This window comes from Manis javanica, chromosome 7 (assembly GCF_040802235.1).
Source record: "Manis javanica isolate MJ-LG chromosome 7, MJ_LKY, whole genome shotgun sequence".
Lineage (NCBI taxonomy): Eukaryota > Metazoa > Chordata > Mammalia > Pholidota > Manidae > Manis > Manis javanica.
Window position 1 is genome coordinate 19,971,857 of NC_133162.1, and position 16,391 is coordinate 19,988,247.

The 16,391-nt window shown below is 38.0% G+C and overlaps 1 long non-coding RNA gene across 2 annotated transcripts in view; it reads left to right on the forward strand.

Annotated features, from left to right (window-relative positions):
* The window catches only part of LOC140850562 (uncharacterized), a 188,934-nt gene that overhangs the window by 113,926 nt on the left and 58,617 nt on the right, over positions 1-16,391 (forward strand). For both annotated transcript variants that reach the window (XR_012133499.1, XR_012133498.1), the window contains exon 2: positions 514-563. This is a non-coding gene — a long non-coding RNA (uncharacterized lncRNA). The remainder of the gene's footprint in view (positions 1-513; positions 564-16,391) is intronic.

The window sequence follows — 16,391 nt, forward strand, 5'->3', positions numbered from 1 at the left end:
ATATTTTTCTATGTGTACTGAATTCTATTTATTGCATTTCTATTCTATTGTATTCTATGTCTCCAGGTCCCCAAATGTTTCAAATCAGATGCCTGCCCCTGGGGGGAACCCTCCAAAAAAGCCAGTGAGGCCTTCCCACCACAGCACCGCCCCTTGGTGGGCTGCTCCTGCCTGGGCTCTGGGGTGGGTGAGAGGCCCTGGCCCCTGAGGAGCTGCTTCTCAGAGACTGACCTGTGGGTCTTGTGCCACCCGCTCCATTGGCTTTCCTTCCACGTGAAAAGTTTTGGAGCTGTCTCTCAGGTGCAGGTCTCAAAAGTTAGGGGCAGAGGCCACTGCAGAGTTTGAACCCTGGCCCACAGAGAGAAGCTCCAGGTTGAGCTCCGTCCCTGGCAAAACCCCGTGTGTCACAGCACCAGTGGTGGCATTTATGATGAGACCTTGTCCCAGCCTCTCCTCCCCACTTCGACATCGCCTGACTCGAAGTCTTTCAGCCAGTTTTTTTTTTTTCCTCAGGGGAAGCTGTTCCGTATATAGTGGCCGATTCTGCATGTCCCCAGGAGGAGGTGAGTTCAGGATTCTCCATGTCACCATCTTGAACCAGAACTTGTCTATATGTCAATGTACATTTTAATGAATATATTTTAATACATGTTTTTCTATTTGAGTTTTTCTGTCCGTTACAGTGCCATAATTAAATTGTACTTTCCATACAGATATAGGATGGTGTGGCAAAAGCAACTAATAGCAGCATTATGTTTTCAGGTTCCACAACCACAATCTCATTTCATTTGTGTGCCTCATGAATCCTGTGATTTATTAATGCCTTCGTTTTAAAGATGAAGCCACTGAGATTCGGACAGGGAATTTCCTTATGGTTATACAACCAATAGTAACTCAGAGTTTATGAGTCTAAATGGCTTACCTCTGCTCCAGCCAGTGTCTTTTCAATATTTAATACCCATCTTTGGATTGCACACCGGGCTGGATCATATAGGTACTGGCTCATAGAATTGTACAAATAAGTGTAAAGGTACACTCAACTTTTGGTATGTACTGCTCACATGGATACCAGTGCAGAGAGTGGGATATCTCTGTTTTCTCACCTTCAAAATGTTTGCGGTCTAATGGAATCATGTAACTAGATTAAAATATAACATGGCACGTTAAGAAACATCATTATAAACAAAAGGCTGTGCATACAAGGGTAGTGATTAATTCTTTCCAGGAGAACTGGAGAAACTTCACAGAAAAGGGTTGGTGTTTCTGGGTCTTGAAAGATGTGTTGGATTTTTCCAGGTGAATAAACAGGGATAGACATTATATAAAGGGAGAACAGTATGTGCAAAAGACATGAAGTTGTGAAGAGGCTTAGGAAAAGTGGGAATGGTACTGTGCTTGGAGTGTGGGCACAGGATGGCAAAGTGGAGTTATTAGCAGAGGAGGCTGTAGAAATATGCATGGCCTCTAAGTGGATTAATTTCTCTCTTAATTTTGAGTTCAATATTTCATAATCTTGCTTATCAGAGGAGCTACACAAACCACTTTTCATAACAGAATTTCAAAAATAAACTGCAAGAATAACTGCTTATTATGTTCCTCTTATACATCTAAGCCCTGTAGTAGGTACTTTATGGATGTTGTAAAGTAAATGGACTAGAGTTACCCTACAGAGTAGACAACATTATTCTTACTGATGATGGATCTAAGGGCGAAAGGAGATAAATAACTCACTATGGCCACAAAGCTGTTAAGCAGCACATCCAGAATTTTACTCGAGACCAACTCTAAATCTTATGATTTTACTAGCAATGAGAAGGGGACACATATATACATCACACCTATTGGAAGCTGGGAGATCAGTTATGAAGGAGGGGAGTCATAGACCAGTAAAGATGTTATGAGGGCCTGAATCTAGGCAGAATCAATGGGCTTGGTGAAAAAGATGGGATTTAGGGAGGTTTCTAAGATTGGCTCATAATTGCCCTTTTCCCTTCTAGACACTATGAAATTATAGAGCCTTTTTCTTTAAAAAAAATAAAAACAAAAATTATTTTTCTTCTGTCTCTTTATATAGAATTAAGAAAAAAATTAATATGGAAAATACATATTTGTAAATTTTCCAGCCTCATTTCTTCCATTCCAGGAGTATTAATCTTCCTCAGATTCTTCCAGTGTGCTGAGTTGTTTCTGACCTCAGGACAATAGTATATGCTCTTTTTTTTTGTTTGGAATTTACACAGACCCTTTCAATTGGTTAATTTATCCTACAATTTCAGCTTAAATGTTGTTTCTATAGACAGGCCTTTTTGGATGAAGATCAGATGTCTAATGATGAAATATGGTCAAAATGAAATAGGCCTACTTGCGTAGTGAGCAGCTACCTGTCACTAGGAGTATTTATATAGCATCTATCAAAAATTTGTTGGAAATTATATAGGCTACAACAAAAGAGAATAACAGAGGGTTTAAAATATATTGAAATACAAGGGCATCTTCACTCTAGAAGTAAAATTTTGGCTGAAGGCTGAGAAAGAACCAGCTTTAAAAAAGTAGGAAGGCTTGGTAGTAAAGTGAGGGAAGAGAGGGAAAGAACATCTAGGGAAGACAAGAGTCTGTAGGGGGCCTGGGGTGTCATGAACTTTATACACTTAGGTCTGCAGTATAGCTGGACCATGCACAGGGCAGCGAGGGGTAAAGGTGGGTTGGCATACAGGATCGTGTGGAAATGGGCCTTCATGCCTATGCTGAGAGGTTCTCTTCATGCCACCGGATGCAGGAGCTCAACCAACTCTCCGCTTGAGGTGCAAGAGTAATGCTTTCTCTTGGGGAAACTCAAGAGTTCAGCAGTAGCCTGTGGTGCCAGTCAGTTCCATTTGCCAACAAGTTTCCATCTACCTGTCTTGATGGAGAATTCAGAGAAGTCTCTTGCAAACTCAGAATATGAAACAGATTAAATCAAAATGTGTCTGAGGTAAAGGTCAAAGATGTGTTGATAAATATTCTTGTACTTCCCACATGAAAGAACACTTGAAGCCGTGTCCTGTCAAGTGCTCTTGTTTACTTCAATATTGTTCTTGGCTGAAGGAAAGGCCTGTGGGGTTTGTGGAAGTTGGCTCTTTCAATATAGAATTTTTCACGCTCCTTATAAAAATGTCACTGGGTTGATTCAAAAATATTTTTATTGGTGCCTGAATTGGTGAGTCTACAAAAGACTATAACACGTTGATTCTTTAGAACGTACCAGGCTTCCCTCCAGGGAAGAACAAATAAAATCCTCAAATCTGAATCTGGAGAACTTTCCCTCTCAGAGCTCTTTGCAAACACATTATTTTACAGCAAACTTGAGACAACTAAAATTGCTCTGGCCTGCCAGGAAAGTCCACTTTATTTCTCTTCTTTTTTCTTTTTGACTTTAAAAATACCACTTTCAAATAGTTTGTTTTACCTTGTAATCGTTTTTGTTTTAGGGGAACAGAGATATCACCAACTTGCTCCCCTAAAATAGTGTACTTTTAAAAAAATTCCCTGAGCTGAGGCATTAAATGCATTCCTTCAGAAAACAGCAAGAACCCAAACTTACCCCTCTTAATGTAATGTGTGTTGCTTCTTTGACAAGAGGTAAAGAAAATGACCTGTCAGTTAGGTCTGTAACTTGGGGACAAAGCCATTAATGAAGCCGCTCCCATTACTTCACTCAGTCTTCCCCTATGGGGTCAAAGCATTCTCCCACATTCCAGTGGAGGTTATTTTGAAGCCCAGTGCCGTTCTGGCTGTGGAGAAAAGGGTGAGAACATGCTTGGCTATTGCAGTAAAATGAGGAGAAGCCATGAAGACAGAGGTCAGTTCACGGTAATCACAGAATGGTCTGAGGGTCAAACACGTGTGCAGATAGGTCAGCCAAGCTCTTAAAGATAACCAGTGCTCCCTCCATCAAGTATGTCCCTTCCCAGGCAAACTCTGAGGGTCAGCACTGTGCAGTTTGCTTTTAGGCTTTCAAATAACCTTTTATTTTTCCATGAGAAAGAACAGTAGCAATTACTTTGTGTTGAGCATCTACTACTATGCATCAGACACTGTACTAAACACTACAGATGAATTATTTTATTTAATATTTTAAACAACCCTAAAACATGGATGATATTATCAGTTCTATTTTGCAGATGTGGATATTAGGGCTTAAAGATCATGTGGGATAAAGTTGGTTCTAGAAGTCCATCAAGAATGCCTACAAAGCCTAAGCTTCCAACACATCCGAGGCAGGCAGGTGGAAAGACAGCAGGGACTTGCAATCAGGAGGACTGAGTTTAAACAGCTGGTCTCATGTGCCCAAGAGTGATCTGTTTAAGTGCGTTTTCCTTATCTGTTACAGGAAGATAGTTATAAGATGAAAATTAAATAAACCAGAGGTGGTGAGTGTGCTTGGCATATTGTCTGGTATCAGGTAGGTGACCTTTGCCTCTGAACTTTAGAACCATCTCAAGCAGACAAAAAGCTACCATTTTAGCTCATTTAAAGGCATTTTGTTTCACTAGAAAGCATATTTTTAAGTGATTTTTCATTCATACCCTTGAAGTACTGGAATAAGCCTAGCCATGAAGACAGGAAAAGTTAAGATATAGCCCATTTGGCATTTCATCAGGCTCATAGATAATCATAGTTTTTGAGAAGGAATTTACAGAAGGCTTCAATCAATAAATGTTTATTTCTTCAACTAGAAGATAGATATACAGATGTTCATTGTGTGTGTTGACACTCCCACCATGTCTGAACTGTTTCATAACAAACAAAAATGTAATGCTAACAAAGACAGCTCTCTTTGGTGTCTCATGTTTTCAGACTGAACACTGTCTCATTTAATATTTCATATTTTTGTTTCTTTTCAGTGAAGCCTACCCAGAGTCACACAGACACTCTCTCAGTCTTGGGCTGATCTGTCTCCAACTATTGTGCTTAAGAGTCACTGTTCTGCAGTTTATCATTTAATCACTTGCTAGCTGTGTCCTCATGATTCTTATATCTCTAGCTAGAATATATGCCAGAGAACAGCTGTATTTCAGTCTGCTTTTAGTTATTCATGGCATGAAGCACATGTAAGAACAACCAAAATGGATAGTTCAGCAAGGGCAAGGAACCTCTTTATTATTTCCTGTTGGATCTTCAATGCCTGGGAGAGCATCTGGCCCATAGGAAGTGTCCGCAGTACCTTTGTACATTAGCTGCCCTCACTGGTTCTCTGCACTAAGATTTTATAGGCTATCATAATTAGGCATAGGTTATTCTTGTCAAGGAGTGTCATTCTTCAAGTTTCAACTTTTAGCACTGATGTTAATTAAGCTTAGGAATAAAGCAGCAGATGTAAGGCAAGGCTAGAGGCTATGAAATAACATCATCATCAACTGTAATAACAACAGTGAAAATTAATTATGCTTACCATTATGCCAGGCACTGCCTTTAGTGCTTTTTGTAGTATTTTATTTAGTCCTAAGGAAGCAGATCTGAATTACCATGCCCATTTGTGGATGAGAAAAATGAAGCACAGAGAAGCTCAGTAACTGGCTCAAGGTGAGAAATAAGTTGCTGAGTCGGGCTTTGAGCCCAGCCACTCAGTGCCAGGGCCCCGTTCTAACCACTACACATGCTTGTGCTTCCAGGCCTCCAGATCCTAATGCAAGAGTGTCAGCAAATCCTCTTTCAACATAAATGGATATCCTAGGAGGCTTCACATGGAGGGCTTGCTTTCTTTCCTCTAGTGCTTTTTCCTGATGGCAGAAAATATTTATAAATTCCTATCTTCTTCTGGCAGCATGCGGAAGTGGTGAGGTCATGTTCTAAGGTGATTAGAGCAAGTGTACTGCTGCCAGGCAGACCAGATTAAGAGTCCTTGCCCAGCTGTTTAGAAGCCACGCTATTAAAAAAGATTACATAACTGACTAAATCGTTTCTTGTTTTATAAGTTGTGATGAAACTATCTATATCCTAGAGCTATACACTGCTTGACATCATATATGTAAAATGCTTAGCACAAAGTCTAATATATGAAGTAAGCTATTATTATTTCACAATAACATGAAGTACTATAAAAGTGCCACAGGCTCTTTGTGTTTTTGCCAGGAGGAGACTAGAGAGCAGCAAGTGGGATTTAGATGAAGATGTTGAGTAATTTAGAATGTTGGATCATTAGATTTCCCTCATATTTATGTAATCGTTTCAAAAAGTCAATTGTCAAATCAAAATTATACGGTCATAATGACCATATTTTCCAGACAAAAAAATAGGGTCATATGTTCTGACAAAAGATTTTGTTCTGATGTATAAATACACGTACACACACACACACACACACACACAGGTTTACTGATCCTTAACAGTGGATTTAGTTGTCCTTATTGAACAAGACTAATTGAGAAGAATAAAATTATCTATAGCTGTGACTGTCTTGGAAAATCCAAGATGCCATATCTGTAATGCAGAGAGCATCAATAAGGGAGACACTGTTTTGTGTATTCAAAGCTATTAAAGACCTACTTTGTGCAAGACACATTTTTCTTTCGCTCAAGTCCAGAAACTCTTCTTCCCAACCATCTCTATCTAACAACACAGCCACATCATTCTCATTTCTAGATAGATGGTTCCAAATTATTCTCATTTTCTCAGCTCTTGGAGAGGTTCTATTCCATGGGCATATTGCCCCACTCGTTCTTCCCTACTTTCGATTATACAAATGCGTGGTATTAAGTTTTATTTTGTTTTTTTCCTTTCTCATTCCATTTCTTTCCATTTTTTTCCTACTCATTCCTTCATGAATAATTAAGTCTGATAGCCATGAAGCTAGGCAGAATGCGATAAGTACCTGTACTGGAAGGGAAGGGAAGCCAGTGGTGCAGCCCAAGAAGTCTGAGGTGACGGATGAGGATGATGTATATGCATGTGGTGGGTAGTGGATGGAGCCCAGCTTGGAGTGTTGGATATCAAGTGGGTAAGGGATAAGAGCTTCCCTATTGGGAGTGGCCCTGCATAATGTGTTGGAGTCCAAGTTGTGTAAAGTGGGGATTGGAAGAGGTGAAAAGACTGGTTATGTACAGGGAGATTGGTGGGAAACAAAATAAATATAATGGGAGTCTTGTTTCTCACTGTCAGAGAAGGGAGATCAAATATCAAAGGGAGGAAACTGAAAGGAATCCCTTCAGTTTTGGTAGATTGGAATTTGAAGTATCATTTTGACTTCATGAGAGTGTGTGTGTGTTTGTGTGTATGTTTGATTCATTTATTCCTTGCATCTGTTCATTGAGAGGGTCTGGGACCAGTGAGATAACAATAAAAATCAGCACACCTTAGGTCCAGATCTTGTTTTCTGAATGAATTATTCACTGATAGGAATCAGGGATATCTTTTTGTGCCAGAAGGTATTGAAATGTTCAAAGAATGATAAAGACATGTCAAAAAGACACAAAAGCCAGTTAGGAGGGGGCTCTCTGAGCCAAATTGAACTATGTAATAGTAACATATTATAACCTATTACATAAAAGAGGAAGCCATGAGTCCAGCCATATATATATAAATAAATGAATGAATAATTTTGTAAAGGAACAGAATCTTCGCATGGTTTGAAAGTAACTCTTCACCAAAATGAAAAAAAGAGTTAACTTCTTCGTGGAGAAGCACACTTAATCAACATCATCATTTGTTATAGTAAGGTGGAATTATCAGCAATGGGACAAATTGAAATCAATTAGATGACAAAAGAAGAAAACAGAACCAAAAATGTCTGCAATCTATCTAATCATGAGGTAATAGCAGACAAACCCATTAGGGACATTTTGCAAAATATCTGGCCTGAAATCTTCAAAAGTATCCAAGTTATGAAGTCAAGGAAAGACTGAGGAAACCGTCAAAGGCTGCAAGAGACATTACAGTGAAATACAAATGATTCTGAATGGGATCTTTTTGCTCTAAAGTCATTTCGTGGGACAATTGATACCTGAGAATTATATGGCATAATGTTATCAACCTTAATGTCTAGCTTTAATAGTGATCATTATATTGTGTTTCTGTAGGAAAATGTCCCTGTTTAAAGGAATAACACTGAAAATGTTGTGGGGACATCAGGTCAGCAACAAATTCCCAAGTGGTTCGGGAAAACAAGGTTCTTTTGCAGTCATTTTTATAGCTATAGAAAGTATTTTGAAGTGGTCCACAGCTCTTTTATAACCTACAGTCTATTAACAGAGTGCCTGTTTTCTTTCTCTTAATCTGTTTCTCTTTGGAGTTGGGCAAACAGGCAGATCTCTGTTCAGCTCTACTACTTTTAAGTTGTGTGACTTAAATAAGCTCTTTCAAACCTCAGTACTTTCACCTATAAATTGAGGATAATAATAGATGAACAGGGATTAGCACAGGGCCTGGCTCATGTTAATCACTCTGCAAAAGTTAGGGGTATCACTATCATTGTCATTGTTCAGGTTTTTCTGCGTCAAACTGAACAGATCTATTTTTATAACAGTTTGTTAATTTTCAGTTATTTTGATAATACTTTCTAATGTATACATTATATATATATTAAAGTTATTTTTGATGTACTTTAGATTGTTTTCAAATTTGTTGCTATTGTGTATAGCATTGCAGTGAACATCTCTGGGTCTGTTTCTTTGTTGATCTATTCACTATTCCCTCAGGATATAATTCTGGAATGAAATGGAATATAGAATATAAGACATGCTAGTCTATTTAAAATAGGAGCTAGCAATTTTTTTCTATAAGGAGACAGATATTTTAGGCTTTTCATGCCATGTAGTCTTTTTCACAATTATTCAGCTATGTCACTGTAGCAGGAAAGCAGTCATGAACGAGTACAGTGTAGTCCTATAAAATTTCATTTATAAAAACAAGTATTGGGCCATGTTTATTTGTTGCTAAGATCATGAAAGAAAGGATTCCTCAAGTAGTTTTAGTTTCAAAGTACTGAAAATCAGGAGGCAATCAACTTTGACTTTACAATAACCTGGATACAGAAATTCTACAGCATAGCAGAGAATGTCAGTGGCCGTAGATGGGAACATGTTTGCTCGCATCTGGCAGCAGTGTCTCTTGCTGTCTGAGGTCCACCATCCATATTGCTCTCCATCACACTGTCCTTCAGGCAGACAAGAACTTGGAAAAACTTGTAGGAAGTGCTTCGCTTTCTAAAGTAGATGAGTAATTAGCTTACAATGGATTTTATGCATCATTTTAAAGTGGGAGAAAGGAGCATGTAGAATGTGAGGCATTGCTACTCTAGCTAAAAAAAAAAAGAGAGGGCTACATATTTAGCTGCCTTCTGAAATGGAAGGATTAGAATCTCTAGTTTTCTTTAAGATTAAGCCTTTCTTTCTCTGATATTATCTTGTATATTTATATGAGCCATTTCATAACTACCTGCCTCTCTTTGTCTTAGGATGTTTGCATTTCTGCAGGAGATATGTAGGTTTTATGGGAGTCTGGGTACTTTTTTGATCCAAGGCTTTTTTGATTATTCTTATTTTCTGATTATGGAGGAGGGATCTAAGCAGCAATATATCTGATATAGCCTGGACAGACAGTGCTTGCAAGCAGAAGTTCAAAGGTTATAGAGGATGGGACTTCCCTGGACAGATCATGCTGAATTAACATTCGCCTATGACACGATGTATGTTGTGGGGACTGGAGGCTCCTAGGACTAGGAGGTATTGCACTTCAGTGAAAAAAAATTGTTTTTATAGAAACTGGTCAGAATGCCCATTCAAGAGCTAGGATGAAGATGTCAGTGGGATGGTTTCACAATTAATTATAAAATTAACCACATAAAAGTTAAAAACAACACTTAAATAGGACCTACTGTTTGCCAAGCACTGTACTAAGCTCTTTATGTATATCAGCTCATTTAATTCCCACGGCAACCCCCTGAGAGAGATGCCTTTATAATAGTAATTTGAAAGTTGCAGAGCCTGAAGGAAAAGAGAGGTTAAATGACCACTCAGAGTCGCTTACATGGACTGTAAAAGTGAAAATGGCAGCACTTTGTTGGAACCCAGCTGGTCTGGCCCCAAGTCACAATAGTCACAGTAATAAAATTATTCTTATATTGAGCCACATGATTTCAATAAAATAGTTGAATATTAAATTATACAGGCCCTAAAGTCCCATAGGATCCCTAAGGGCCACACACATCTCCTGAAAATGTAGGATGCCGGCTAATATTTGGAATCACTATATTGGGCTTCTAACACCATGCTGTCAAATCTTGTATTTTGTTTTCTTAAATTTCCCGAAAGATAGTTCCTGTTTGTATTCTCATTGACAGATAATAGACCCAAGGCTCAGAAACCTTGAGTTTTCTTTCTAGATCAAACCGTCACTCAGTGGTAGATCTGGCATTCATAGGCAAATCTGTCTCCGAAACCCAAAATCTTAACAATAATCTCTACAATTTCAGAGATAAAATAATGGAAAGGAAGTACTGGATTGTAATTCAGATACCTACATTTTAAACCCTGCTTTTCTACTGTATCATTAGGACACAACGAGTAAGTTATTGCTTTTCTCTAGGCCTATGTCTTTCTACATCAAAAGAGAGAATTTGTCTTAATTACTGTTCTTTCCATTCAAAATGATATTGCATGATACTGTAAATTTTTTATGTCAAAATGTACATGAGTACCTTTTCAAATTCTGAATTATCCCAAGCTATATCTCAGTCCCCTGAGTTAAGCATAAATAAAGAAAAGAAATTTAGATAAACACACTTTCAGTCACACTCAAATCTTAAATATAGAACACCTAGTTTTAAAAAATGCTGATTTTTAATAGAAAGCTAATGCCAGCAGAAGCTGATAGAAGCTAATGCCAATCATCAATAGAAATCATGCTGATTTCCTCACATACCATTTTTCAGATACATGCTCTGGCTGTCTGAATGCCACTGCTCCAAGCCTCTCTTTTTGGATGTCTCCCATGTGATATACGTAGTATAAAACCACAGGAGTTCAGAACTCTCTTGTGCAAAGCTGCCATGGAAATCCTGAACTGTATTTCAAGGCATCCTGCAATGCTGAGTTTCCCATATGTTTAATCAGCATGTACCAATGAGAAATGGGGAGTGAGGGGATTATATGTCGCTATTAACTCTGCATTTTGCAGGATCTCACTAACTCATGTCCTCAGAATCCTTCAGGGTCATTTCCAATTCCTAGCTAAATGTTTTAGAAAAGACATGGAAAAGTTTCCCAAGGGATCTTTCTAGGTCTACCACATTTAGAATCTCTCTCTTCCTTAGTACTCCCACTTCTGTAGTACATGCAACACAGTAATATGTGTAGGACCCTGCCAACAGACTGTTGGAATATGAAAAGTAAAGCTCATTTGCACCATTATAAATGCAACAGTTTCTTGAAATTGTTTCTCCCTATTTTCTTATTATTATATGCTTTCAACACAGTTGATTGGCACCCAGTTTCCTTTACTAAAAGTCTGCGATATAAAGGCTGAAAATGTCAAATAGTATCCTTGCTTTCTCAAGATTCCTTGGTTTCAGGGCAAAAACATATGATCTAATCCATCCAGTGGGTCCTGAGGGAAGGTATGGGAGGTATGGGAGGTACAATGGAGGTATGGGAGGGTCTCCTGAAAAGAGATACACATAGAGATTTCCTACCTTCATATTTCAGACATGGTTAGGTGAATATATTATGAATAGAACAGTGGCAGCCATTTTGTGATTATGAGGGCACATGCTTGAGAATTAAGACCTATATGCTAAAGATGCTGATTCAGTCATAAATGATATCACTGTGATTCCTAATTAGCCAAATCTGGAACTCTCTGGGTTTTTTAGTTGAGTGATGGAAACACTGATCTTAAGACACTTTGAAATATTCATTCTATGAGTTTCAGCTAAAAGCTTTCTGATACATTATTTAAATCCAAAATACCTACTTGCAAAATTTTTACATCCCTTTTGTTTGATTTAGCATGCTTTATTTCATGATCCTGGCAGAAGTATTTCAGAAGGACACTAGGTGGCAATATATGCTCCATAATTCATGGTGGGGGAAGGGAATTAAATTTCAGATTGAACTGTCAAAAGTACACAAAATACTCAATTGAGATGTGAAAATGTATCTGAGTTTTAATCTGTAATTATGTAAAAGTTATTCTTTTAATTAAATAGAAATAATAGCAAAGGAAATATCTGAGCACTGGGAGTCATTGGACAGGAAACTCTAATGCCCTACAGAGGTTTAGGGAACAAAGACTGTCCTATCTCAGAAGATTGTCCAGACAAAGGCTAGAAACATACTAACCTCAGTTATCTCCTGTTTATGTCAGGCAGGCATCTATGTCTGTGGCACAGATGGCAGTATAGGAGCCCATCTGAAAGACACATGTCTTTATCTGGGAAATATTACATTTTTTTTGGGTCTAGAGAAGAATCATTTAAGAAATATTAATCACATGATCAAATTTGTAGCCTTAAGCTTTTGCCCAAATATCATCCTTTAGATAGCTTATTTTTATTGTAAGAGAGTCCTAAAGATTGCTGTTATTTTCATTCTTGATAGGAATTTGCACGTGAGTTTATGCCTTAATTCATCAATAACACTGTTATATAAACCGTATCTTTCTCCAGATAAGTTTATGCCTGGTATCTGCTTTTTGGGGTATCTGATATTTATAAATAGTACATCAAATGTCATTCATTATTATGAACAGATGTGTTTGTGTGTGTGTGTTCATGAGATAATATCTATGTATTTATATTCCAAATTTGCCTCATATACCCATCCTTTGGAGCCATTTGTGAATTCCCTATAGGTGCAGTCAATCTTTTCAGGCACATTGTTGTTTATCAATAGAATGAAAAATTTTGAACCCAACTGGTGATTTATTTTATATAATGAAGTCCAGAGAAGTTAATTGCTGATAATGGAATTTGTCTTATTCCACACAGACAAGCTAATTGTATAATAAGTTTGTATTTTGTAATTTCCAGCAGAGATTATGATTATTCCCAAAGACATGTTGAACTTTAGATGCAATTTGCAAAAACTCACTATGAAATCCTTTAAGAAAAGTCATTGCTCCATTTTCCTCAAAAAAAGTGTGAGAAGACACTTTAATGCTTCCCTGTCCTTGAGTACCTTCATAGAATATTTATTTTTCAAAACTATATTAAGTACAAAAACACCTGTCCAATGGAATAATGCTTATGTTCCAAAATTAGAAAAATTTTAAAGTTTCTAAAGCTCTCCAGGTGGAAAATGATCTGAAATTGAATTATCCAAGGCACCATGGTTTTATTAATACTAATAAAATAAAAGAGGAGGTTACTGCAGAGAAATTCAAAATCAACCTTATTCAGTGGCGCCTACTCAGTAATTTCTTTACAATAAGTAAAATTAGTTGTTAGTTCAGAAAAACAGAAAGTATACAGTGAAACATCTTTTTTAGACTGATTGTCAAGTCAGACATTTCTGCCTAGCTGAAAAAAATAGTGGAAGAAACTACTCATTCCATTTTTGATAAAATATTAATCTAGTATCTTTTTATGAAATTGTTAATATTTGTTACAGAAAGTTAACATTTGTGATTTCTATTCAGCAGTGTGGTTGAATAAAATCACCTCGCTTCAGAATGCAGTTTTTTGCATCACACTGCTGGACATACAAGAGATTTATATTTCATATTAAGACTGGTTGTTTTTTTACTATGAAATACATGAATAAATGTTTTAAGAAACCACATTCTTCCCTTTTCCTTTGTAATTACCAAGCTATCAGTTTTTCTTGCTGTGTGAATCAAAATAAATTAAATAAGCTAATTTATTCCTTTTGCATCATCCCCAATCACAAGTTTCTTGAGTATAAGTCATACTTAAGGAATGAATGGACTTAAGAAGGAGAAAGGTTTCTACCTAGGGTGGCACAACCTTACAAGATGGGACTTACTCAATGTTTGGCAGGAGAGAAGCCCCCTGCTCTGTTCTGGAAAACTGGAGCTTGTCCTCTATGCTAGACTCTGGGCTCTTTTCAGTCCCCACTTAGAAGAATTTCACCAAAATTCTTGATTGTGCTCATTGTTCCTAAGTATTAGTTTTATAATCCCTCTTAGAAGTTATATAGGTATCTTGGTATCTCCTCAAGTATATCAAGAGTTGGATTTTTACTTCTGAGCTCCTTACAGACTCATGCAAAGAAGCCCATCTTCATTCTTTATCAAATTAAAGTTGGATCCAGAGGCCTTATAATGGGGGAGGGCCTCTGCTCACAGAGCAGTGATGGACTGAAGACCGAAAGCCGATTCATAAACACCCTCACAAGATTATTTTTATCCTCTAGGAATCTTCCTTCTCTCATCTCTGCCACCAGGTAAGGATTTGTCTTCCCAACCAGTCTCCAAAATCGAAGTTTGATTTATTGGCAAAGTCTTTATACTTCTCAGTTTCTTTTAGAGGTGGTACCAGTACAATACTAATAAGACAACACACAAGAAAATAAGGAGCAAAAAGGGGATGTGTATTTTTATTTAGAGTAAACAAATTTATTTTTAATTAAAACTAATTAACACCTCTCTTGTGTAAGAGAAAAGATCACCTTAATGTCAGCGAGTAAGTTCTAATACCTTAAAGTTTCTATTGGTTAGGAATCCCTTTAGTTGCAAGGAAAAGAAACCTTCGCTGTTCCTGAAGTGGCTTAAACATTTAAAATACTCCTTATCTCAAATAAAAGGGAGTCCAGATGTTAGCAGAGCAAAGCTGATACAGCTTCTCAGTGATGCTCTTAAGGATCTTTCTCTCTGTCCACATTGTTCTAAGTATACCGGCTTTTCAGATTCATGTTTGTCACCTTAAGGTCGATTCCTAATGACCTCATACACATTGTGCCTTCAGGCCTCATGCACATTCCAGCAGAAAAAGGACTGAGAGGAAGAAGCAAAAACAATAAGTTGGTGTTTATGTTCTATTAGCCAGAACTTGTCACCTCTCCCTCTTCCTCCAAAATACTAAGAAGGTTGGAAATGTATATTTTCATTTGTTATAGCTTCATTTTTTAAGGTAGTGAACAGAGAAAGTGATTGAGAAATGAAGGACGGATTAGCCACCCCAAACGTCTGCCCAAGAAAGGCACGTGGAATATTCCTCAGCTCATTTTTGACATGTTGCTCACAAGTCAGCCCTAAGGATTTTGATGAGTTCCATACAACTTGGGGCTTTCCTCCCCTTCAATATCTAGTAAGTTGTCTTACAACATTTTGGGGAGAATTTTTATTAAGAATCTCAAATCCTCTTAAAAGTATACTCAAGTTATCAAGGCCTCTGCAAACACGTACTTATGTAAACACCTGTGTAAAAGAAATGCAAGGATCTTACATTGTCACTGTTTTTGTTTTCTTTTTGTGTGGCTTATTCTTAAAATTCTTCATCCGAAGATCAGTTCAGTGAAAATCATCATAATAACCTGTTTGCTGTCTTGCGCTGTTTCTCTGATAGAATTTTTGCCGTCTGCCTGTAGTTCTCATCTGAGCATTTCTAAGTTCCCAGTGTCCCACCGTGAGGAGCAAAGCACTTACTGACAGGAACCTGACTCAAAAGTCTGGATTATCCAGAAGGAACCTCCCCTTGTTCACTCCTTCTCTTCCTGAGATGGGTTTCCCTCAGCAGTGAAGATGTAGGGTATTAGGGTGACCAGTTAAACCTGAGCTGTGGTGCAGTGCCGGGAATGAAGCCATCCCTTTAATTTGCGGAAATACCCTTCTCCTCTCTGTGTACTCCATCCCACGGCCACCTCTTCCTCGGCCTCATTCTCCTTCCAGAGTTCCTGTGCTCTCTGTTCGTGTGAAAGGGCTGTGACTGAGTGGATCGAACCTGATGCTCTCTCCAGGCTTGAATCTGAGTATCAGTGAATATCAGAGGGCCCTGGGAAAGTCAACAGCAACAGTCAGCTTCCTTTCATTGGTTTGGCTCCTGGGGATTTTCAACACCTCTTGTGTCCAAGATCCAGTGTTAAAATATATTTTAGAATTTAACAAGAAACTTCAGAACCATTAAAAAAAAAGCTTCCCAAAACCAAAGAAACAAAAAAACCAAAACCAACCCTGAATCTGTGAAAGGCCAATGAATGCCCTTTGTGTGAGTTAAAACATCCAAAAGTGGTGAGCAAATAAAAGTTTTGGCAAAGGAAGTTTTTCTTATGAAAGGTCTTAATTGGTTTTTAAGAGCCAGACAGGAGACCATTAAACATAAAGGTGTGTGCACATTATACCCACAGGGACAAAGAGGTGGATCGGCCAACCAAGGTGCAGGCAGTCAGCTGGCCTTGGCCCACCCACAGGTGGTTCCATCACCCCACTTCCTGCTGCCATCCCACCCCACCTGGTTCTCC